This window comes from Equus przewalskii, chromosome 21 (genome assembly GCF_037783145.1).
Source record: "Equus przewalskii isolate Varuska chromosome 21, EquPr2, whole genome shotgun sequence".
Taxonomy (NCBI): domain Eukaryota; kingdom Metazoa; phylum Chordata; class Mammalia; order Perissodactyla; family Equidae; genus Equus; species Equus przewalskii.
Window position 1 is genome coordinate 2,794,907 of NC_091851.1, and position 25,964 is coordinate 2,820,870.

Below are 25,964 nucleotides of genomic sequence, written 5' to 3' on the forward strand. Positions count from 1 at the left end.
ACTTAGGCCCTTCCCAACTCCCTGCTCTTTTGTTTGCTGACAGAGCACTCGCAGAGGTTGGACTCGCAATCACAAACCCGATGGCCATCTCTCTGTGACCGTGGCAGTGGTAGATAGCATTCATCAGCCTTTCCTTCTTGAATTCTCTTTTCCCTCCTCTTTCATGATGATGCAACTACTGACTTGCTTCTGATTTTGTAACCACATCCTTAACTAACTGCTCACGCTCCTTCTGTTCATCCGCGAGAAGCCGCTCTGTGCATCCAGAGTTCAGCTCTTTGCTCTGCCTTTCTCTTCACTATTCTATCTGAGAGGCTTCATCTGCTAACTGCAGCCATCATCTTTGTGTGGACTCTCTGCTCAGCATCTAGCCTCGTCTTCCTCCTGAGCTCTTTAGTCTTACTTCTTCAGCTGCTTGCCAGATATCGCTACCTCGAGGTTCCATCATTACCTCATATCCAGTGTTTCGAAGAAAGGAAGCCTTTCCCTCCCCCTCCCCTTCTATATTTCCTGAGGCACCATATTTACTGTCAGCTCTTCTTTCATAACGTCTCCGTTTTGCCTCCTCACCTCCAACACTCTCACTCAGGCCCCTCTGTCTCACCATCTTGCAGTGTTTCCCAGCATATTTTGCTCTGTGGATTGGCATCCGGAAAGTATCCTGGAGCTGCTCTGTCCCTGTGCTCACTCCTTCTGTTTCCTGCAAGACAAAATTCTAGACTTATTTCTCCACCATCCCCCATCTGATCTCAAACTACTATTTCAGTCTCATTTCTTGCCACGCAAACTGTGCACTAACCTCCTCACTGCCAACATCTTCCCCCAAAGTTCTGAATCTTCCTACTTCCCTCCTCACGCGGGTGAGGCAAGGCCTACCTATGTTTCAGGACCCAGCTCACTGGAAGTCACGGATGGGGACTCCATTGTCTGATGTTGTTAGCTTGGCACATAGTGGAAAGACGACTCTGAGCTGGCTAGCCCTGTAAGGTGCGTGGCTTTAAACCACTGTTCAACCTCTCTTGTGCATTTTAAAATGGAGATAAAACCAATGCAGATGTGCACTCTGGCTGGATAAATCTGAATATGCTTGGCCATTGGAGCCCATAACAATTAACTTGTTAATTTCATCTGTAGGGTTTTCCTCTCTCTTGGATGAGAATATAAGCATTTTAGGGTTGGGGCTGTCTCGCTTACCTCATGGTTGTCAGTCCCCAGCACAGTGTTGAGAACAGAAAGTGTTCAGTAAAGATTGTTGAGTAAATGGATCATTTGTGATCTTCTTCTCCCCACCCTGTCCTAAACCGCACCCGGCTCCCCCTCAGTCACGGGTGTAGAGATGCCTGCATGCTCACACACGTCAGCAGATTTCCTGGGAGACGCCCACTTTCAAACACTCAGCCATTTTTTCGCAGTAAGCGTACTTGTCAGATTGGGTACTTGCATTTCCTGGCTTAAAAAGTATCAATAACTGGGGCACACTTTTGGTTTGCATGTACTGGAACTTTCTAGATGACGTTGCTCACTGGCCTAGGCAACTTGGGGTGGGTGTGGGGACCCACAGGGAGGACTGGGTGGGTGGGTGCTGGGAAGACAAGTGGCTCATTGCACATAATCACCCAAGTCTGAGCCCTCCACCCCCCACTTCTCCAACACACTCACTTAAGCTATCTTTCCTCTTGTCAAATCCGCTCTGAAAGGTAATTTCTAAACTTACTTTTTTTTTTTTTTTTTTAAGATTTTATTTTTTCCTTTTTCTCCCCAAAGCCCCCCGGTACATAGTTGTGTATTCTTCGTTGTGGGTTCTTCTAGTTGTGGCACGTGGGACGCCACCTCAGCGTGGTCTGATGAGCAGTGCCATGTCCGCGCCCAGGATTCGAACTAACGAAACACTGGGCCGCCTGCTGCGGAGTGCGCGAACTTAACCACTCGGCCACGGGGCCAGCCCCTCTAAACTTACTTTTTATATGTTCCAAACGTTAAAACTGAAAGAAAAATTTTACTACTCCAACATTTTTTCATTTATCAAACATATTTGGACACTGTGTCAGCAACTGTGCTATGACCTGGACGATGTTTCTCCCTACAGAGTTCCTGACTCAGGGAGAGGCAGACAAGCCCACAGAAAGTGACTCGGGTCCTCATTTTTCCACATTTGTTGGTCCATGTGTAATCAACAGATGAGAACAGCATCTTTGGAAACTCATCATGTTAATTTCCTAGGGCTGCTGTGACAAAGTATCATGATCTGGATGGCTTAAGGTAGCATCACTTTACTGTGTCACGGTTCTGAAGGCTAGAAGTCTAAAATCCAGGTGTGGGCAGGGTTGGTTCCTTCTGAGGCTGCGAGAGAGAATCTGGCCCCCGCCGCTCTCCTGGCTTCTGGTGGTTTGCTGGCAACCTTTGGCTTGTAGATGCATCACTCTTCATGTGGCTTTCTCTTTGTGTCTCTGTCTCTTCACATTGTGCTCTCTGTCCAATTTTCCGCTTTCCGTTGGACATCAGTTATACTGGGTTAGGGGCCCTAATGATCTCATTTTAACTTATCTTTGTAAAGACCCTATTGTCAAATAAGGTCACGTTCTGAGGTTCTGATACTTGAGACTTCAACAGATCTTTTTTGAGTGGGACGCAGTTCAACCCATATACAGAGAAAATTTTAAAAAACTAATTTCGAGTTCTGTACCAGGCTGTGTGGCCTTGAGCATTTCCTTAACTCTCTGAACTGTTTCATAAAGTACAAAATCAGAATATCAACATCTCCCTTGCGAGGTTGTTGGTATCACAAACTTAGTTAAAGAGATGGGGCCCTTAGCATACACACATTCATGCATACGTGTCAGTTCAATGATCTGTTTTAACTTAATTTTATCTTTATTAAAATGTTGTGGCCTAGGAGGTAGTATGATTTATTTGGAAAAAAATGGAAATGTATACGTTTTATTTATTCTATATATCTATAGATATGTATAGATATCTGTATCTATAGATATATAGATAAAGAGAATCTGTCTGATTGTCTTTCTGCCTGACTATTTGTGTGTCTGTCTGATGATCTGTCCATTTGTCTATCTATCTGACTACCTGCCAGTCTGTTTATCTGAACTGTCTGTCCACATCCCTCAATACAAGTCAATTCGTTGGATGATGGAGATCCCAAGATGTGTAAGACACATTCCCTCACCTTCTGGTGTTTCTAGTCTGGAGGAGAGGAGCAGATATACAAACAGGTATTTTTGATTATAATATGAAATGTACTAGATCAGAGGAATGACAGGATGCCTGAGAGAACCTAAAGGAGGCATTTAGTTCAGGTTAGGGGGTCTTGGAAGAGTGCCTGTGATTTTTAAAGAGTGAGACAGCCAGGCAAGTGACGGCGAGAGATGGGTGGCATGATCCATGACCAGGTGCAGGAATTGGCACCACCAGTGCAGGGGTCCCACACAGTTCAATAGCACCAACAACAGTCAAATAGTTGCCATTTATGGAGCGTTTCCTCTGTTTCAGGCATTATGCTGCTGTTTTTTCACTTAAACTAAGTCATGGAAACCTCTGAGGCGTCGTCACTCCCATTTTACAGAGGAGGAAGACGAAGCATCAGTGTCTGCACGGCTTGCCTAAGTCACCCAGCAGAGCCCATCTTTTAAGCATTTCAGGAAGGGAGGGTCAGTCTTGAGAAAAGACCCCAGGGAGATGGGGCCTTGATGTCAGTGTGCGGGGTTAAAGCAGGCACCGTGGGGGTCAGTGAAAGGAGTTAAGCTGGGAATAATGAGTTCAACTGTGCATCCCAGATACTTCTGTGTGGAAGATGGATTAGAGGGGCGAGTGTGGAGCTGGGGAAATGAGGCAGGAGCCTTCTCAAGTCGTCCTGAGGACCTCCTGGGGTTCACCGTCTCAAGTCTCCCCCAGAGACGGTCTGCAAGAAATGCCACCCCTGCGCACAGCCACAGGATGAAGAACTGTAAAGCCAAGCGCAGCAGGAGCCCTCGTGTGTGAATCTTATTGGGTCCAAATCAAAAAATAAAGCCTATTAAACACCTGCTGGGGGTGCGGGGTAGTGGTGTGTGTGGGAGCCCGAGATTTCTAATTTTTGCACCATTTAATCCTCGTGGGAACCCTCTTCCTCCTTAACAGCTAAGAAAGTCAAGGCTCTGCAGGGTTGAGATCTTTGTCCAAGGCCTTAAGTGGAAAAGCCTCAAGTCCAGCTGAAGTCACCTTGAGCTCAAAGGCGTGCTGACCTCAAAGCTGTCTGCGCTGGACCCACCACTGCTTTCAGCTAGTGAGTGAGGACTGAAGGAGAGGCATCACCCAGAGAGCCGGGCACTGCATAACACGCCCCAGGGGAAGTGTTGGGAGGGAGGGATGGGGCGATGGATGGGGAAGGATGGGGGGATGGATGGGCCGGAAGGATGAGGAGGTGCGTGGTGGCCTGTGCACAGCATTCTCCTTGTTTCCAAACTGTCAGGACCAATAATGAATTTCAACCTTAATAAATTCCTGCCGTTTTGCAGATTTTGATTTAGCAATGCAGCGTTGCTAAAGGTTTGACCTAATAGTTTTAACAAAACTTCCAAGAGACCTTTCACAAGCTATTGTGATTATAAAAGCTTTTCTTAAACCCTTGCAATCCTAGTTGTTTCTGAAGGGAGATTCCAGAGGAATGAGCAAAGTACAATGGAAAAATCAGGGATAAGTCTTTAAATTCTTGGGGTGTAAGAAGTGGTTTTGAAGGATAAGTAGGAGTTTTCTAGGCAAAGGAGAAGAGTGGAAAGCAATTCCAGGCAGAGGAGAAGCTGTGTGCCATCTCTCAGTCCTGAATTTTCTGCTTGTGCCGGTGGCACTACCTTCTCTTACTGAATCGGAGGGTTAGTGAGACTGCTTTGTCTGTCTTGCTTCCTGTTGTGTGCACAAGGTCAAGAGCAGAACCTGGCACAGGGTAGTCACTCAATAAATAATTGTGATGTTGAAGAAATGGCACCCCCCACGGCCAGCAGTGACTGGCTGTAGGAAGAGCCATTGTTAATGCTCTTGGTTCTCACAGTGTCAACCTCTCACCACACCCGTTTCTTCTGTTTCTGCCCCCATTCTCCTAGCAAGATTCTGGTTTCTGAAACTAGGGCAGTAGTCTCATAAGTAGTCTCCCCACCTTGTGTGTGCACTCACCCCATTTATCCCGCTCGCTGCTGGAAAGAGAAGTTACAATACTTTCTTCCTCTGCTCAAAAGCCATCCGTGACTCCCATGTACCTAATGTGCTGAGTTGAAATGCATCTTGGCTTTCAACACTTATCACAATATGACCGCTCTACTTTTTCAACTTCATGACTTACATCTTATCTCTATAAGTTCTATGCTCCAGCAAAATGGAAATGTTTCCTGTTCCCAGATTATGTTCTCTCTTTCCTCACCTTTAAACCTTTCCTTCATGTGGTTCCCAGGACATGGAAGCTCTCTCCCTTCCAAGCACACCTGTGGAGACCTGCCCATCACCGAAGCCCACCCTTGGGCGCCACCACCTCCATGAGGCTTTTCTGATGAATACTTCCTAACACTTTGTGTCTTTCGAATGATACTTAACAAATTTGTCCTAGAATTTTCTCCTCCATAGGCATGATTCTAGCCCAGGTCCTGGAACAGAGTGGACATTCTAAGATATGCGTGGGATTGAGCTAAGCACCAGTTATGCACCAAGCCCTCTGCTAGATGTAGGGGATCCTGCAAGGTGACCTTCTGAGGATGATACAAGAGAAAGAATGAGGGATTATTTTGTAAATCCAGAAGTAGTATGCGCTATACTCTATAAAGTACTGTAAAAATGATGATGACGAAGATGGTGATGATGATGGTGGCGGTGGTGGTGATGATGGTGAATGCGCAGGATACTCATTCGCATTTCTCCCTCCAGCTCTACTCTCCACCTTTCTCATTCTGCTCTGTCCCCTGGGAGGCTGACCCCTATGGATTGTATCAGCCAGGTTCCTTGCCCTGTGGCTTCCTGTTGGGTTCAGCCAATAGAAAATATCAGTGGAAAATCAGAGAGCGAGAGGAGAGAGTTTGGGTCTTTATTCCCACAGCTCTCTCTTTATTGGGCCTCAGTTTGAAGTGGTTGCATTCTAAAAGTCATAATCCCTTTCAACTGACCCCTCCTCTATACTTAGAGCTCCTACCAGATTCCAGGAACCAGTGTCCCCCTTGCCCCTTCAGGACCAGAATTGATGACCCTCTCTTGTTCCATTCCCAGTGTGTGCCACTTAACCCTGCCCTAATCACCTTTACAAAACTCTCCACAATTTCCCCTTTTCCGTATGGCGTCTGCATTTCTTGCCGAGACCCTGATGGACTCAATGACTGATGATGATGGTGGTGGTGACAGTGGCTGTGATGATTTTCCTCCCAGCTGGTAGTCTGAGAATCCTAATGAGTAACTCCACACAGAGAGGCTAGAGAATTGTGGCAGAGGCTAGCAAGATGCTCACTGAATTAGTTATCTATAACTGTGTAATGAGTTACCCCAAAACTTAGTGGCTTAAAACAATAATAATAATTTATTATTTCTCATTGTTTTTGCAGGTCAGGAATTCAACTGGGTAGAGGAAGAGAGCTTGTTTCTGCTCCCTCGCGTCTAGGACCTCCTCTAGAAGGCTGAAAGCTCATGTACTTACAAGTCCAGCAGTTGGTCCTGGTTGTTGGCTGGGGAACCATTTGAGGCTGTCAGCTGGAACATTACACATGTGGCCTCTCCATGTCGCCTGGGCTTCCTCACGGCATGGGGCCTAGAGTCCAAGGATGAGCATTCAGAGACACAGAGAGAGGCAGCCAAGCCAAAGCCATGCTGCCTTTTATAACCTGACCTTGGAAGTCGTGCACTGGCACTTCCACCATGTTCTGCTGGTAGAGGTAGTTATAAAGGTCCAGCCAGGTTCAATGGAGGGAACGTATGCAGGCCCCACCTCTCGGCGGAAGAGGATCGATGTCTGTGATTGATTGTTGATTGTATAATGTGGACTAAAGTAACATAAGCCACTTCTGGATCTATGCATCAGTCTCCACACGCCACCCACTCTTTCTTCCCGTGCAGTGGCAACTGTGTATAATATGTGTTGAAGATGACAATGACACAAAAGTCGAGGAGGCTGGATCCCTGAGTCATCACCTGGAGGATAACCATCCAATCCATACTGACCTTCGTGAGTGTGATAATTAAACTTTAGTGTGTTAATCCTCTGAGGTTTGGTAATTGCTACAAGAATTTTATCCATATCCCCAAACTTCGTCTGAGCCCAGGTATTTTTCTTCCTGTGTTAACAGCACGTCCACCAGGACTGCAAATCTACGATGAAAGCAAGGGACTAGGGGTGATTTCTCCTGCCTCCTTTTGATCTGTGCACCTCCCCACCGCTCCAAGTAGCAGTGAGCAGGGAAATGACTGTGTGAAAGAGGAGAAGGAAGTCATGGGACTGCCCAGGTCATTGACCAACGGGATCACTGACTTTATACCAAAGGCCTTGGCCAAACCCGAAGGTGGAAAATGGGCAATGTTGACAGGGACGCAGTAAGTCTTCAGTGCTTCTTTGGACGCTCTAGGGGAAATGGAGATCGCGTGCTGGAAATGATCGGCAGGCACGTGTCTGCAGGGGCTTAGCACACCCGGAAGACACTGTCTGAAGGAGAAAGTGCGCCTGCCGTCTGTCCCAATAAAAAGCCTGGGAAAAACACCTGCCAAGTGATATTTAGAACTGACATTTTCATAGGGATCCAGGCAATGGAGGGTTTTGCGGGGCCCAGAAAGCACGGTTTTCACTCTTTCTCCTCCTCATTTTCTGTAACTGAACAATGCACACAGTGTTAACGTACATTTAAAATGACGTGCTTTAAGGTGTACATTTTTAAAAGCTTTTTATTTGGAAATAGTTTTGACAATAATAATGATTTCAATAACTACAATTTAGTAATAATTGACAATGACAATAATTTTAAGAAATAATATTTCTTTTCTGAACCATTTGAGAGTAAGTTGCACACATCATGGCTCTTTACTCCTAAATATTTCCTATTTCCTCTTAAATATTTCAGTGTCTGTTTTCTAGGAATAGAGATTTTTATGTAACTGTAGCACAGTTCTCAGTCTCAGTAAATTTAACATTGATAATATTTTTTTCTAATCTACCATCAGTGTCCTGATTTTATCAATATTTTGACTTAATAACGTACTATTTAGCATTTTCCCCCCTCAGCACGTGTTGTCACGTCTCTCTGATTTCCCTTAATCTAAAACATTTCTACAGCCTTTATTTGTTTTTTATGATATTGAGAGTTTTGAAGAATAACGTTTCTCGTTGTCACTTGTTCTGTTTCCTCGTGAGTGGATCCAGGCTGCGCCTCCCCGGCCGACATCCACAGATGAGGCCGGATCCTGCCCAGGGCCTCGCCTCAGGCGCACAGCCTCCGTTTCCTCTCGAGGCTGATGTCGTTGTTAATCATGAAGGGCAATGACGTCTGTAAAACTCTTAAGAAGAAGAGGCCTCTGAAGGTATAATTCTCTGAAAGCTATTTTCTAAGTTCAAGTCTGTGGCCTTTCAGTCTCTAAGAAGGAAATACTGGGTGTGAATGTTTTCGTCTGGGATACAGCCGGGCAGCTCTGTCCAGAGGGCAGACTGTGCTTCTGACCTGGATCCTTGGGATGCTGCTGGTTCTCCACTTCAGCCTGGGAGGGAAGACCAGGTCTGGACCCGTGCACAGGCAAACGCCATGCCAAGCTGGGGTTTAGGCACCAAAGGAGGCCCAACTGGTGGTGCTAAGGTTTGGGAAACGGAAGCCCAGACTCTGTGTTTATTCTCCATCAATTGGAAAATTCCTGAAGGAGAACTTTGGCTGGAAAACGTCTGAATAGGTGGATGTCTCTGCTCTCTCGCCATGGGTGCCGTCCTGTCTGAGGTTTTCGTATCCTGATGGGGGAAGAAGCAGACGGGGCGCTCTCTCCACTGTCACGGATGCCGAGTGGAGAGGAGAGGCTACTACGTAGTCTCAGAGTCAGAAAAGATCTTGATACACTGGGCCTTTCCAGGATGAAAGTCTACGCTGAGCATCACACATAACCTTGTGTATTTCCTTGGTTCCAAGAGGCTTTCCTCTACCTTTTACTGTTTCTGGCCTTTGGATGCATCCTACACTCTGTGTCAAAGGCAACTAGCTGTTTAATAGGTACGGTTGTTGTAAATAGAAAATCTACCCATATGCAGACAAAGGTTCAACTAATTGTTGCCTTGTTCCTCCTCCACCATTGGTTGCACTACACAGGAATCTATTTTCATCAATGTATAATTTACATACGCTAAACTATGTCCTTCTTGTTGTACAGTTCCAGGAGTTTTGACAAATGCATACGGTCATGTAACTAACACCAAAATCAAGGTACAGAACAGTTTCACCCCCCAAAAGAGTTCCCTTGTGCCCTTTGTAGTCAAACGCTCCTGCTTAGCCGCTGGCAATCACTGATCTGTTTTCTATCCTTGTAGTTTTGCCTTTTCCAGAATGTCATAAAGATGGGAGTAAATTTATGTAGCCTCTCTGTGTCTGGCTTCTTTTGCTCAACCAATGCATTTGAAATGAATCCATGTTGTCCATGTATTCATGGTCTGTTCCTTTCTACTGCTGAGTAATATTCCACTGCAGAGATGTCCACACAATGTTTACTCATTCATCATTTAAAAGACATTTGTGTTGTTTTCAGTTTGGGGCTATTATGAATAAAGCCATTATAAACATTCACGTCCAAGTTTTTGTGTGAACATATGTGTTCATTTCTCCTGGGTAAATGGTTAGGAGGAAGATTTCTGGCTCACATGGTAAGTGTATGTTTAACTTTGCAGGAAACTGCCCAACTGTTTTCCAAAGTTGTCCTACCAGCTTGTGCTCCCAGCAGCAATGCATGAGAGCACTGCATCGTGGGACTGTCAGCATTTTTAGCTGTTCAAATATGGGCATATTGGTATCTCATGCTGGTTTAAACTTACCTTTCTCTAGTGACGAACGATGCTGAACACGTTTTTTATGATGATTTGTTCATATATCTTCTTTGACAAAGTGTCTGTTCAAACTTTTTTTTTTTTTGAGGAAGATTAGCACTGAGCTAACATCTGCTGCGAATCCTCCTCTTTTTGCTGAGGAAGACTGGCCCTGAGCTAACATCCGTGCCCGTCTTCCTCTACTTTATATGTGGGAAGCCACAGCAGGGCTTGCCAAGCGGTGCCATGTCTGCTCCCAGGATCCGAACCAGCAAACCCAGGGCTGCCAAAGCTGAACATGCGAACTTAACCACTGCACCACTGGGCCTGCCCTGTTCAAATTTTTTATTGGATTATTTGTTTTCTTTTTATTTAATTTGGAAGTCTTTTACATATTTTAGATAAGTTCTTTATCTGATATGTGTTTTGCAAATACTGTCCCCTAGTGTGTGGCTTGCTTTTTAATTTCTTAACAGTGTCTTTTTAAGAACAATTTTTCATTTTGGTGAAGTCCAATTTATCAACTTTTTTCTTTCATGTGTTACATTTTTTGTATCATATTTAAGGAATATTTGTCTAATCCAAAGTCTTAAAGATTTTCTGCTGTTTTCTTCTAGAAGTTTTATAATTTTACATTTAGGTTTATGATCGATTTTGAATTTGCTTTTATACATGGTATGAGATATAGATTAAAGTTGTGTATATTTACCATGGTGAGCTTTTTTAGTTGTTTTCCTGCAAAGGTAATATTAAATCAAGGATGCGTCTTACAAATGATAGAGTCTTCAACTGAAAGAAGTACAAGAAATACAAGACTGGCTTAGTTTTTGTGAGAAAGATCTAGATTTTAAGGTGGATTATATGTTCACTAAATATGGACAGTGTGTCTCAGCTGTTAAAATAGGTTGAAATTGTGGTATCCAGGTCAAAGGAGGGACTAATCCTACAGTTTTCCATACTGGACAAGCTATGCTTGAATGGTTAAGTTTTTGTGTGATTTTACAAAGAGATACTGACAAAAGAAAGAAGGATAACAATGATCTTGGTGGGTTTGGCCGAGAAGTAGGGGCAAGAAGGCGAGAAAGGTGAAAAACTAAACATCATTTCTGGGGAGCAATAAAAAGCCTTCATTCTTTGGAAAGGCAGCTTAGGGTTAAGAAATCAAACTTCGATATCAGCCAAACTGGTTTAAAATCTCAATCCTTTATCACCCTAGCTGTGGGACTTTCAGTTACTTGCTTAACCTCTCTGATTTTTTGTTTCCACATCCACAAAATATGGATAAGAAAACTTCCTATCTCATAGTTTTTCTTGTGAGCAATTGAAATAAGATAATCCAAGCCAAATGCCTGGCTCTGTGCCTGATGTCTTGTTATATGCTCAAAAAATGCTAGTTATTCTTCTTGCTGTTTATTATTTATCCTCTCCAGTTTCATTCATTGAGCTTCTAGCACATATCAGGCATTGGGAATATCCCCGTGAGATAACCCACAGGAGGTGAACCAGGAGAGCTGGAAATTGAATCAGTGTGGACAGGCTGGTGGAGGCTGAGCTTAGTTATCTGTGTGCGAGTTGTCTTGTGTGTGTGTGTGTGTGTGTGCGTGTGTGTACGGTGTAGACAGTGTGAGATGGGATGGAGGATGCGTCCATTTACCATGGCGGGATTTTTGTTTTCCTCCAGAGATAATAGTAAGCCAGGGATGCATCCTATAGATGATGGAGTCTTCAACTGACAGAAATATGATAAATATTGATAAAAAATATTGATAAATATGATAAAAGAGTAACAAGCCACCTGAGTCAGTCTGGGGGCCAGAGGCCAACCATGGCTTTGCAGAGAGCTGACCGCGGCGCTGAGCCCTGAAGGAGTCACCAGCGGGAGCGAGGCTCCAGCCTGCGCAGTCAGCCAGTTTCCCAGAGCGCAGTGGCAAAGAGCACGGTGTTGGATCTCCTCGACGGACCCGGTCTTGAACAAGCCAGTTTCTGGGCAAGTGACTTAAGCTCTTTGAACCGCAGTTGCCTCACCTGTGAAGCATTAATAATTTCTCCACCCCCAACAGATGTTAGGATGAAAAGATACGTTTGTGTAGCCCCCAGTGAGCACTCAACGGTCTACACCGTTTTTACAATTACCCTCATAAGGCAAGCGATCCAGTTAGTCTGGAGCAGAGGGTGAAGCAGGGGATGTCGGAGGAGGAGACCTGAGAGGCCGTGGGGACAGATGGTAAATGGGCTGGGGTTGCTCGCTAGGGGATGTGGACGTTATCTCTGAGGTAATGATTAGCCAGGGAAGGGTCTTAAGCAAGGAATACAGAAGTTAAGAAAAAGCGCTTGGGCGCCGGACAGGACAACAAATCGCAGGCGGTCTGATAGAGTCAGGGGAATTAGTTAGGAGAGTTGCAGAAATCCAGGCAAGAGATGAAGCCTGCAGGAACTGAGGCGAGGGCAGAGGGGACAAAGGGCAGAGGGCAGGGCGGGCGGCAGTCAAGAGGCAGCGCTGGCTTGGTCGTTGTGACAGGCGAACCAGAGGCGAGGGGCTGACGGCTTCCAGGTGGGGGGCTTGAGTGAGACAGGAGAAGACAGGATGGAACCGGTTTGCAGGGAAAGGAAATGAATTCACATTCCTCTTGAGCTTCCAGTGGGCCATCAGGTTGAGAAGCCCTGTGGGCAGTTCATACTTAGATCTAGAGCCTAAAGGAAGGGTCTTGCCTGGAGAAGCCAGCATGGCAGATGTGAACAGACTGGTGGATGGAAGCTTCCGTGGGGACAGACTGGTTGAGCACCAGCCAAACAGCTTATGTTCACATGCCTTCTCTGACTGATTGACCTTGGCTACATTGCTTAACCACTCTGAGCCTCAGTTTCCTCCTCTGTGAAAGGAGAGTCAAAGTATCTGTGGTCTGATTTGGGAATTAAATGGATACGTACATGCTCAGCGCTGGGAGCAGGGCTTGGCATAGCTAAGTACTTGACAGTCTTTACTGCCGCCATTTTGGCAAGAAGAAGAGCAGAGGGCTGAGGGGAGGGGCCAAGGTGACAGAAAAAAGGCTGAGGAAGATGGGCCACGCCAAATACTGGGAAGGATCTTCCAGAAAGGAGAAAATCCCCAAAACATGGTGATGGAGAGGCCAAGTGAAGAGACCCTGTGAAGAAAGCAAGGGTGCTGGACTGTTTCCGAAGATCCAGAGAGAAGCTGAGAAGGTTCCACTGTGTTAGACAACCAGGAGGCCAGCGGCATCTTGGCTGGGGGTGGGAGGCTGGGGGCAGAGGCTGGAGGGGGGCGAGAACTGAGGGAGCCGTCAGAGGAACACTTAGTTTAGGAAAGACAGCAGAGAAGACATCTGTATTGAGAACTGTTAAAAGCAGTTGGACAGAGCAAAACATGCCATCTCACGCAGGCAACACCTCCAGGCAGGCGTCACTGTCCTCACTTTATGGCTGAGCCGACTGGGGCTCAGAAAGGTTGAAAGACGCGCTCAAGGTCACACAGCTGGTAAGAACGAAGTCTGATCTCAGATTGACTTGGCCTTAAACTCTAAATCCAGTTGGTGGAGATAGAAAGGAAGAGACTGGGTTTAACATTAGAAAGAATGTTTTGCAATTACCAACCCCTGATGATGGACTAAACCGTATCACAGAGCAAGGAGGGGATGTTCGATCGTAGCCTGGATAAACAGCCGCCAGCGGGAACAGTTGCTTCGCATGTGTGTATGTGTTTCCGTGTTTGTATCCTTCACTGGAGGATGACTTTCTTGAAGTTTTATTAATTTTACTACAGTTTCGGATATAATGGGAGCTCAATAAAGGTATGCTGGCCAGCTGGCTTTAGAGAGGATTCCGGTACTAAGGGCTTGGAGACAATATCTGTACTCTGAGACCCTTCCTTCTTCTGAGTCTCTGAATCCTCTGAGCCACAATTATGAAATCTCCCACGGGGGTCAGCTCTGAGCATCAGAGGCTGGAAATGGAAGCCAAGTGGATACCAGCAAGATAAGGGAGAGCAGAGTCAGGATCCAAGGCCACGAGTCCAGTCCAAGGACAACAACCTGCGGGAGGCATGGACAGGGGAAGTAGACACCCGGCACACAAACAGTTTACTAGAAAAGTCTACCTTCACTGGAAGGTCACAGCATGGAACAGAGGCACAGGACAGGACAGCTGACATGGAGCCAATCAAGTTCTCAAGCTCAGTTGTGGGGTAAGCAGGCCAGTAGCTTGGCAACCACAGGGCTGGGCCATGTTAGCAGTTACCCCCAAGAATCTCGAGTGAACCGAAGTGTTGGTCACCTGGGGATACTGGGGAGGAAGTGAAAAAGGGGGACTTGGGAAGCCTGAGCACTTCCTTATGTGACTGGTCAGGGCAAGACAAGCGTGCCTTTGAGAATCATTGCAGAAATGCTCCAGAAATGAGGGTCAACAGTGAGGCACATTGCGTACTTGATATGATTCAGTGCTCAAAGCACGTCAGCCAGACTTGTGAGATGATCTTGACTTATACAGAATGACACTGAAGCCCAGAGAGGTTGAGCATCTAGTCTGGGATCACACAGCTGAGCAATGAGGAACTTGGAATTAAGCCCAGACTCCCAGGGTCATAAGACTTCTTAAAATTGTTCTTTCCTCCTCAGAGATATCAATACCGAAGAGAAGATGTTGATTTAGAATCAGGGCAGCCGTTTTTGAGCCGGGAAGCTCATTTGGAGGGGAGAGGTAATTTCCTCCATTGGATTGTGCTCCTTGCTTCCAGATGCTGAGCGAATAACCCCACTGCAGCCCTGGATGGGACTGGAGTCACTCTCATGAGGGCGCAGACATGGCACTGCTCGTCAAATCACGCTGAGGCAGCGTCCCACATGCCACTCTCAGAAGTCAGTGCGATGTTTGGCATCGTTGAGGGGAACAATCTCAAAGTGTGGAAGGTGGTAAAGGTGATGTGTGTGGCACACGCGAGTGTGAGTGGATGTTGTGTTACTCTTCCTGAAGGTGCCGGGGAGAATGCTCCCGAGCCCAGCGCGGAGCCTTGTTCAGCAGGCTCCTCGTGGGAGCTGGGTTCTGGTTCTGTAGGCGCCTCTCTGTCGGCTGGTGGAGCATCAGGCCTGGGGACGAGCACGGTCCCTGGAGAGCGCTTTGCTCCTCACTCCCTGCCCCCACCACCTTTGCTCCTGGCTGAGCTAATCTGGCTCCGTGGTGAGTGAGTAGGCCCCCGGTGAGGAACGGTGGCAGAATTGCTGGGGGTTCTCCTGCCTAGCCCTCGTTTTCTGGGAAGTGGGTGGTTGGGGCCGGAGTCCCACTTTCTCAGCGCCTCTTCCAAGCTCCTTCCTCAGTCACATGATGAGTTCAATTCTGTCTCTGCCTAAACTCACCTGTTAGGACGGTGACATTCTTAGTAAATCCATGGGTTGTTCCCGTGACCACCAGGATTCATTTGTGAGATAAAGTCTTTTTCTTTTTTCCTGGGAGGTAAACAGCCTCTCTCTATGAGGGTGGAGAAGGCAAGGGGACCCCGGTGGTCCCCCATGGTGGATCCAGATACCCCAGGTGAGTGTACTTTATCTCATAATGTCCCCAAAATCTCGTGTGGTAGGGGCCTGGCTTGCCCAAGTTCAGAAACATGCGTGCCTGTTGTGAGATCTCCAAACTCTGGGCTACACTCACACAAATCTCCAGCTGTGAAAGGCCCATTGTGATCTCTCCAGCTTGGGGCCCTGCTCGTTCCCCGACTCTGCCTGAGGTCACCCAGGTCCATTCATTTGTGGACCCTTGATCACAGCAAAGGCCATGGAGATCTTTTAGTTTAAGGATCTTCTTCTTTTACTTTGGGGTCAGAAAGGCCAGGAAATTCATCGGAGTGCACGGAGGGATACCTAGGGCTCCAATCCCCTCCGGCTGTCAGCAGGAGCCCAGCCAGTCTTGGCCAACTGCCGGCCGCCCACAGATCTGCAGGATGGATGCAGGGAACTTCGGCAAAACCACGTGGGAGGGAAGCCGGCTGTTGCCCTCCCACCTCCCACGCTTCCTCAACCTCAAATCTCCAGTGTTGGTCTGGAGCCTGGTCTGTCCTTAATTAATTCACAGTGAGGGACCAGAGACAATGCCCCCCACTCTTAAAAGGCCGCGCACTGGTGGGGCTGGCCCTGTGGCCCAGTGGTTAAGTTCGCGTGCTCCGCTGCAGGCGACCCAGTGTTTCGTTGGTTCGAATCCTGGGCGCAGACATGGCACTGCTCGTCAAACCACGCTGAGGCAGCGTCCCACATGCCACAACTGGAAGGACTCACAGTGAAGAATATACAACCATGTACGGGGGGGCTTTGGGAAAAAAAAAAAAAGGCCACGCACTGGAGAGGTTAAGATGGAAGTGTGGGGTCACGCGGACAGTTGGGATCCCCAGCTTACCACTCACTAGCCCTAGGATGATTGGCCTTGTCCTGTTTGTGCCTCAGTTTCCTCATCTGTAAATGAGAATAATAGAACCTAATTCACAGGTTGTTCTGAGGATTAAATGAGTGACTATGTGTAAAATGGTCCAACAGTGAATGATCGTTATGTCTTTCAAAAAGAGGTGACTGGTGGCGTAATTCCAAGAACTTTGGTTCCTGAGAGTAAGCACTACGGGGCAGCAGCTTCCTGGACCCTCCGTGGTCTGAGATCACTTAAAGGCGTGGGGTACCGCAGTGAGCCCCTGATGAATCTTGTGCTCTGTGTTTTTCTTCTTCTGCCCCCACTGGGATATTTTCTAGATGTTTTGGCTCTCCGAGGTAATAATCAGCTAATATTACTGACTAATCAATTTTAGCAGGATGTTTTTTAAAGTAAGAATAATCAACCATTATAGGAGAACTTGCAAAATGAAAATGCTTGTCTCTTTGGCATGCCAGCTCTAAGATGACGTCCAGTGACCCCACCTCCTGGTATTTCTGGCCTTGTGTAATCTCCTCCCTTTGATTAACTTGCTTCTGACAAGTAGAATATAGGCAGTGAGGGGCTGGCTCTTCTGTGATTAAGTTACAAAGACGGGACTCCATCTTGCTAGCAGTCTCTCTGTCTTGCTGCTTTGATGGAGCAAGCTGCCACTGGGGAGACCCACACCGTCAGGAACTGAGGGTGACTCTGGCCAACAGCCAGAGAGGAACTGAGGCCCTCAAGAAACAAAATCCTACCAGCAACGACGGCCGTCAGCTTGGAGGCAGCTCCTTTTCCAGCTGAGCTTGCGGAGGAGACCCTGGTTCTGGCCAATATCTCGATGGCGGTCTTGTGACAGACCCTGAAGCAGAGAATGCAGCTAAGCCTGGTTTCTTAGCCATGGAAGTTGTGAGATCATAAATGTGTGTTGATGAAGCCACTAAATTTTGGGGTAATTCATTACACAGCAGGAGGTAACTAATAGCACACACTTAGCGTAAATGATTTCATCATGTCTCAGAGAGGGTGACTCCTGCCGGATCACACAGCAAGAAAGTTGTAGACCTGGCAACTGAACCCATGTCACAGGGACTCCTCAGAAGAGGCTGCAGAACGTAGGAGCCCAAATTGTCTCCTAAGATTTTCTTTATGTATCTTAGCTTCAGTTTTCTAGAATGATTCTCCTGCTTTTATTGTCTTACGTCCTGCCAGGGACTCTGCACAGTTGTCACACTCAATCTTCCCAGCTTGGTAAGATGGGTGCAATGTACCGACTTTCCCCAGGTGAGTTTTGTCGGCACGGATCCTTTAAGGTGCTCTGTGAAAAGTGTTCCGCGCCCACTACGTTTGGGAAACACTGTGCCCCTCTCTCGCATGCAAATTCACTAAGCAGGTGAGTCCATTAAAGCCTCAGAGGGGTTGCAGCCAGGAAGCCTGCCTCATGTCTTCCACATCATGTATCCTATTTCCCTCAGACCTCAAAAACGCCTGTCCATCTCACCACTCACATCCCGAGGAGTAGTCCACACAAGACACTTTGGGGGATGCTGGCCACAGGCAATTTCACAGCTGAATTTTTTTTTCAACCAAACCTCAGAAAAACTTTGTAATGACAGAGTAACACTCTCCATTTTACAGATGAGAAGGCTGAGAGGGAGTCGTGAATTCATCGTCAAATACCGTTCTCCTCGGGATGGTAGCTGATCTCTGCAATACTGGATGTGGTTTACCCTTCCCTCTCTCGTCCCCTCCCTCCGCCACCCTTCCTTCCTTTTTCTTCACTCCTACAGTTGCAAGAGATATGTTTTAAAAATTATTTTAAAATTAAAAAAAAAATCTCCCAGGACTTGGCTGGTCATAGTCTCTTCCCATTTTCCAGACCGCTCCTCGTTCTCATCCCCCTTTTCAGAATCCTTGTCACCTGTTGTCCCCGAATGTCCCCATTTCTGTCGGTCTTCTCTCTTCCGCCCACGTCGGCGCCTCTCCCTGGCTGCCTACCTCACTCACAGACCTTCAACTTAGCCTTGAACAGTGGCGACGTTCAAGTGCAGCTCCTCCCCGGGTCCCTCCTGGGCTCAGATCCTTCCTCGCAGCTCTCTGATTGCCCTCCGTGTCAGTGCCTCAAGTTCAGGCTAGCCTATCGCCTCCTCCCACACCCTTCCTCAAGCCTTCTCTTCCTTTTCTGGGCCCTTTTGAAGCTGGGCGACATCGAGTCCAGGAACCTGGGAGATGTCTGAATCCCTCCCTCCCGGTTACAGCCCAGGTTTACCAATCCCACATCCAGGCCATCTCCGTCCCTGTCCCCAGCACCATGGCTCCTCATCCTCTCACTTCCCTGCTCATCTGTCTGCCTCCTGCGAGCACTGCCTTCTGGCCACCACCACCCACTCCAGCCTCCCAGCGGCTTCCTGCCGTGGGGATCTCTCCCACCTGCACGTCTGAGCCCACAGCTCTGGTTAGCACCTTTGGAGAGGTTCCCCGCTATTTCCGGAACCGAGTCCAAGTCCTTCGACATCGAGAGTGAGGAAGTCCTTTCATCCACCTCTGCCTCCCCTGCTTCCTCTCCCAGGCCGTGCTGCCTGCCTCGCGGGGCTCCCAGGAGCTCCCTGCTCCCTGCTCTGTTCAAGATCCCCCTTCCTTCAGCTGGGGCTCTCCTAATATTCTCGTCCCCATATACTTAACTCATCTTCAAAGTTCTGCTGACAAGTGATCAAATGTTGACAAGTAGAACATTCGGTCTTCTAGGATAATTTGGGGGACAATATACTGTATGTATCAAAAAATGTTCCCACTGTTTGATTTTGTAAATCCATCTCTGAGAATTCAGGCTTGGGAAATAATATAATATCTGAAACATACTTTAGCCATGGAGATATACATCACAATGTTATTTATGATAAAGAATATTCTCAAAAATAGGATAACGGGCAATTTATTGAATATCCACTGGAAGGAATACATTTAAGGTGATGAATATAAAAATAACGTTGCAACATTGTACCTGCTATAAATTTAAGTGGCCCAAACACAATAGAGGCAAATCACTATGTTGTACTATTGCAAATGTTACATATTGGGGAGAAGGCAAAGAAAAGGCCCCCAACATCACTAAAATCGGGTCAGGGCACTGCGACCACAGGCAGAGATTTTCTCCTTTCTCAAAATTTTAAGAAAAATTTTGTAGTTTGTTTATGCTGTATTTATAATGAAAAAGAAATATTTTTTATCTATTTAATATAAAATATACTACAAAATATGATATACATTTAATCTGAGACTTTGGAGTCAATGCATGCATGAAGCCTTGCCTCCTCGGGGCCCTTCCTCTGGCCGCCCTGGCAGAGCCCACAGTGGAAAAGCAAACTTCAAAACACCGGAAACTTCCCTCCCTCCCTGCCCCAAGGGGCCAGAGGTGACACCAGTCACTGCAGGAGAGACACTCCGGGGAACCAGCGGCTAGGACCCCAGGCTCTGGAGCCAGGCTGCCTGTGCTGGCTGCCCTGGGCCTCGGTGTCCTTCTCTATGAAAGGCACATAATAGTAACAGCCGTGTCACAGAGCTGCTGTGGGTGTTCAGTGAGTTAATTTAGGGAAAGCCCACAGACTAGTCTTGGTGCGTAGTAAGACCCAACAAGTCTTAGTTATTCTTATTGCACAGACTGTGCCTCTGTGCATCCCTTCAGGGCGAGGATGTACCCTGTTTATATTTCCCGCCTTAGCTCCTTATGCCTAGAAGGTCTTCAAGAAGAGTCCTTGCTAAATCACTGATCTAAGTGCCCTGGAAAGGATCTAAGGTTCTCCAAAACAAACTGGGCACCTGGGACCCGTCCCCAGGGAGACTGGAGTAGGAGCTGAGACTCTGGGAGTCTGAGGCCACCGGCCACCTGGGAGCAGAGCAGAGGCAGAATTCCAGCTCTGCAGCTTTGGCGAGGTGCACAGCACACTGCTGCCCTTGAATTATGACCTCTCAGTCCTGCCCGACCCTGGCTGGGAAACCAGGAGCTTTAGATGTGAGCTTCTGAGATGTGACCCTGACTCCTGCTGCCGAGGAACAAAGGGCAATTATGGCTCTTTTGTGAGAAGGCGTTTAAGTGGAAGCAAAGAGCTGGTTCACCAAAGGCTGGGGCCCTGATGGCTAGCTCAATTTCTGAAATAAACGCCCTCACTGTGGCCAGTTTCCTTATCAGCAACATCCCAGCCTCCAGCCTGTGCGCTCCAGCTCTTCCTGACACATTTCTGGGGGACCATTTTGATCTTTGGGGTCATTTTGAAACTTCTCTCCCCCCACCCAAGTCTGTGGTCTCTGACATAAACTTCACACTCTGAGAAAACAGGTTCTGTGGACCCAGCTTCGAAGCTGGCCGACATGGGCTCCTTGCGGGACTGGGAGCAAGAATGGACTGGAGCCAGGGCCTGGGAGGGCTGCCCAGTGGGCGCTCCTTAACCTGGAGCCACTGTGTTCAAAGCCACGGCTGCAGCCACGGCTAACAATGCATTTGGCAGCCCAGCGAGGTCTTCTTTCAAAGCCAGGTTAGTGCCAGGCAGAGCGCCCTGAGTATAAAACCCTCCATTTATTTTTTTCGATATCAAAGAATTACACTAATGAAAACAATAAAAATCTGTCTTTTCAAAAATAAATGCAGTATAATCACATCAAAGGAAAAATTTACATGAAAGAAAGAGACAGTTTTCCCGCGGTCTTAACCTCCTAATTCATTCACCACGATCTCTCGGGTGCCTCAACTTCCAGTCTTTCTGTCTTCTTTTTTATTTAACGTTATTGCAATGGGCATACAAAAATTTGCCTCTTTGTTGCTTGTTTTACTTAGCATTATAATAGACATAAGGTCGCTGTATCATATTTTACTTGTTGTTTACACCCATTATGGTGTAAAGAATTCCCTCAGGGACCAGCCTGCTGCTGCAGTGGTTAAATTCGCGTGCTCTGGAGCTCCACCTCAGTGGCCTGGCGTTCCTGCTTGGATCCTGGCACAGAACTACACACCACTCATCAACCACGCTGTGGCAGCATCCCACATCCAAAATAGAAGATGGCACAGATGTTAGCTCAGGGCCAATCTTCCTCACCAAAAAAAAAAAAAAAAAAATAGAATTCCTTCAAAGTCATGTGCCGCATCAAATTTAAACATTTTTCTTTTTTGGGGAATTATATTCTATTGGTATTCTATTATAAACAAGACTGTAATGAATATTGCTGGACTATAACATGTTTTACTGGGTCAGAATTTATGACTTTTTTGTTTTACTTTGCATTTTGATGATAATGCTGCCATTTTTTTTCTTTTTTTCCAAAATAGATACTCTAAATTCACTGCCTTTAGACAAGTATGAGATCGCACTGCTCAGTTAAGGTGGTTTTCTTGATCTCTCAACATTTTATTGTGAAAATTTTCAAACATGCAGGAAAGTTGGAAGAATTTTATAGTGGACACCCATATGCTGATTCAGGGTGACTTTTGAGCACAAACATGTCTTTGAAGATGATGATCAGCATTTAACCATAAGATAGAGAGATGTGTCTCATCTTCCAGCAAGAGTTCCTTGGATGTAATAATCATGGCAATTTGCTATTGTAATATTTTATAGCCTTCAGTATTTTCCAATATACCTTCAGGTTTATTTTCTTCCTGGATCCTCAACATCTTCAAAAGATAGCCAAGGCAGGTGTTGCCAGGAGTTATTTGTACATTTATAGATGAAGAAATGCATGATCAGAGAGGTTAGGGGGACTGCCTAATGCCACAGAGCAAGAGAGGCACCACTGTAATGCCAATGCTGAGCTCTCAGCTGAACTACACTCCTGCAGGAACGTCTCCCCTTAATTAGTTAACTTATTAATTGATTATAGGCCTTCTATGACCTTCTCAGTGCCCTGATCCTGCTTGTGTGTGGCTTTGAGTCTTTTCAGGATAAATGAGGGCGGTGGCATGTGTCACCAGTAGTCCAGCCACTACAAATGCCAACGTGAGGATTAAAGAGCAGCTGCCAGCTTCCCATTCAAAAGCTCCAGGTAATCCCAACACGGCTTGAAAGACTCCGTTTATCTTCTCCTGTGAAAGCAGGACTCATTTAGACTACAGTTAGACCCCAGAGTAATTATACACATGTGTGGTGTTGTTCCCCTTGAGAGAAGAAATCAGGAAGAGTCTGGATGGTTCTGGAGGCCAGGGTTTCCCTCTGGAGAAGTAACCACCAACATCACCCTCTCCAGGTCTCACGCCAGGACCAGCAAAGAACAAGTCCCTGGCCACAGCTCAAACGTGGATTTCCACCATCGACAGTACTTTCTCCAGAACATCTCAGTGCTCCAGGTTTCAATGTCCCCTCTGGGGGATGCAGGCTTCGACGCTCAAGAATGCAACCAGGTGGGACCTGGTGCCCTCATTGACATGGCAAAGTGCCCCTAGGATTTGGGGCAGGAGGAATCCTCACCAAAACTCACAGGCTACACTTCCCCATCTTCTTTATTCCTCCATAAGCGCAAGTCTGCTGTCTCCATCCTTGCTCTAACAACACATTTAACACCCACTGAGAACCCACTGCCAACAGAGGCACCCATTTTATGGATAGAGAAACTGAGCCTGGGAAACATTAAGTGCGAGGGCTGGACCCCACTCCTATTGACTCTGAAGCCCTTTAGTTTTTTCCTGCCCATGGTTCCCACTTTGAATACAGGGAGAAGCTGTGCTTATGCAGTTGGGCACGCCTCCAGCCTTGTGTTGTTCTGGACTCTGATTCCATTCCTAGTTTGCATGGACAGAGCTGTCCTGGTCACGGCGACCCTTTGCTGCTGTGGAAACACGTCCCAGAAGTCAGAGCCGGAAGGTCTTCCAGGCCTGGGAGCTCACGAGATGGCCGCACGTAGCCCTGAGGTTTGGGAGATAGCACTCAAACAAGAGGTCAGCTTTTCCTACAGAAGAATGCCCTCTGCCCTCTGCATATCCCACAGTAGCCAACCTTAGGTTTTTTTTTTTTCCTTCAGACTCCAGAAGAGCATCTGTTCAACATAAAGAATAAAGAATGAGCGCTGGGAATCCTCAGGGAGACCTTTTTTAGCAGGGCCATCTGCTTGTACTTGCCCTTTGGAAAAATCAATGAATTTGATTTTTGGACAGTCAGTTCCTTAAGCCTGGAAATATGTGTTGGAACACCATGGGCGAACAAAGTCCGCCCTTCCAGCCCTCACCGACTGCTCTGCAGTTGGCCAGATGTTGTCACAAGTCCCCCGCATCACGCCTCGGGGAAATTGTGCAGCAAGCAGTGCACCGGGAGCTTCCATGAACCCGCAGCGAATGGCTGCACATGGAACAGTTATTCCAAGTGGAGAATTTTTCTTTTTTTTAAGATAACATGACTCTTCGCTGAAACAAATACAAATCCTATATATAACAAAATCCACGGGGCCAGTGGAAATCCAATGGAGATAGCTTCATAATTTGGAACTTAATATCTTGTCCTCAGCTGAATGATGGAAAAGCCCCCTATATGGGGCCAGGTGTGGAATCTGTCGCCCAGTCAGCCTCCTCCCATCGCTGGGGGCTGGGAGCGCAGTCAGTTTTATGGATTAGTGGGGCCTCCAAGAAATGAGCCTGGAAGGCTGGATACTGAGGAGAATTTTGTCGAAAGCATCTGTCTTGAAGGCCCACAGAAGTCCGGCACTATCCCAGAGTCGGGGACAATTTGACTCTCCAGGGAGGAGAAGCCAGGCTCCCCCAGTGCCAAACTGTCTCCCTGCCCACTGAGACTGGCTGACCTTGCATTCAGCCAGCAGCCTCAGCTTCGTTTTCCCCACATTCTGATTTCTGGGGCCCAGACATGCCAATGGGACATCAACGTTATTTTGATGAGAATTTTATTTCATCACAAGGATTAGAGGCAAATGACATAGCTTTCCCTTCACCAAGGAATCTCTGGCAGAGGGGAGTCAAGCCAGATCAGCCCGGGGAGGGCAAGGCACTCACTTTTATGGCCGCCTCCTAAATCCAGGTGCTTTACATAGATTAGCTCAGATAAATTCATCCCGGCAACAGCCTGTGAGCATTGTCATTCAACAGACAAAGAAAGCAAGACTTAGAGAGGTTGAAAAAGTTACCCAAGACCTCAAACCTGAGGTTAAAAGTGGGCGGACACAGGGCCAAAGTCTACAATCTTCCACTGACAAAGCACCAGCTTTAAATGCAGGGTGCCTATGCCTCTTAGGCCGCCTACCGAGACCTGCAGCCCAGCGGGGGAAGGAGTGACGGCTGCCAGCTAGTGTCTCGGGGCTGGGAAGAGGTCGCATGGGAGCCTCGAATAAACCAGAACCCCAACAACTCAGGGCCAGTCTTCTTCCTCCAGAAGGCGGCTCTCCCCTTGCTCAGTGAGAAAGGACACAACATAAGCCTTGCCTTCAGTTCAGGGCTGTGGCTTGAAGTTCCCACTTGGAAGGATCCAAGCCCTTACCTAGCTATCAAGGTATGTAGGGCTGATTGTCACCTTCAGCTGCACCAGGGACAGGCCAGATGGCATTCAGGCTGATTCTCTGCCTCTGGCTGACTAATCTGCCCAGGTGCAAGAGTAAACAGAGAGGCTGGGGACACCATATGTCCCTGACTCACCGCGCTTGCCGGAATCACCATCACTCCACATGGCAGATGCTTTCCCGGGCCAAGGTGGGAGGTGGGTCAGAGGAAATGTGTCTTAAAGTTGAAGGCAGAATGATTAAAAACACAAAGACAGATCTAGGGAGTGTGCGGCTATTAGTCATATCCTAAATGACGTTTATTTTTAAAACCTGTTTTGCTTTATTAAATAGTGTCCCGCTTGGTTCACTCCTCCCAGCGGCCGGCGCACTGCTTGCCACTGCAGCCCTGGAGGACACGAACTGAACCAAAGGGCTGCATTCCTAACCTGTTTTCTTTATTTACCAGTCTGGAATTTCACCCTAAATTGAAAATGAAGCTAACCTGTTTAGGTTAAAGGATCTCCCGTCAAGATTGGGAAGTAGCCTCCCATTGGGATGCCCATTTCTTCTAACCCCTTCAGGGCCCCCCAGGCAGGAGTACCTAAAGGGGAAGGTTGGAGGTGAAGGTGTCAGAGTCAGGGGCTGAGAAAACTGGAAGGCTTCTGAGTTTGGGTACTTAGCACGTAGTAGGAAGATCACAGCTCATGAAGCATCTATCGCCCTGTTCCTTAGTCAAGCAGAGCAATGGGAGTCGGGGGAGTCAAAGCCAGAGTCTTGAGTGTAGGTCCTAGGAGCACTGAGCAGGAGCAGTTAGACCTGTCCAGTTCACTCCTTCCCCACTTCCACAGGGTGAAGTAACCACCGAGGGTCGCACGGCTGTGGGAGGTCCCAGTAGATCTAAGACCCCTGACGGTCCAGTGCTTTTCTTGAAAGACCGAATCCAGTGGGGCCCCTAACATTTGAGTCACCCTGAGCCACGAGCCGTGAGACCCCAGGGGTAGATATCTGCCTTCTATTGCAGGTCTTCAGGCCATGGCGTACACTTTGCAACCGGAGCCATAGGAAGGTTAAAAATCATCCAGAGCCCGTGATAACAGTGAAG

General features: G+C 47.3%; 1 long non-coding RNA gene across 1 annotated transcript in view; it reads left to right on the forward strand.

Annotated features, from left to right (window-relative positions):
* LOC139078110 (uncharacterized) overlaps nucleotides 1-9,771 on the forward strand; it is a 34,555-nt gene extending 24,784 nt beyond the window's left edge. The window contains exons 4-6 of the long non-coding RNA XR_011530871.1: nucleotides 4,132-4,276; nucleotides 6,567-7,183; nucleotides 7,305-9,771. This is a non-coding gene — a long non-coding RNA (uncharacterized lncRNA). The remainder of the gene's footprint in view (nucleotides 1-4,131; nucleotides 4,277-6,566; nucleotides 7,184-7,304) is intronic.
* The last annotated feature ends 16,193 nt before the right edge of the window (nucleotides 9,772-25,964 follow it).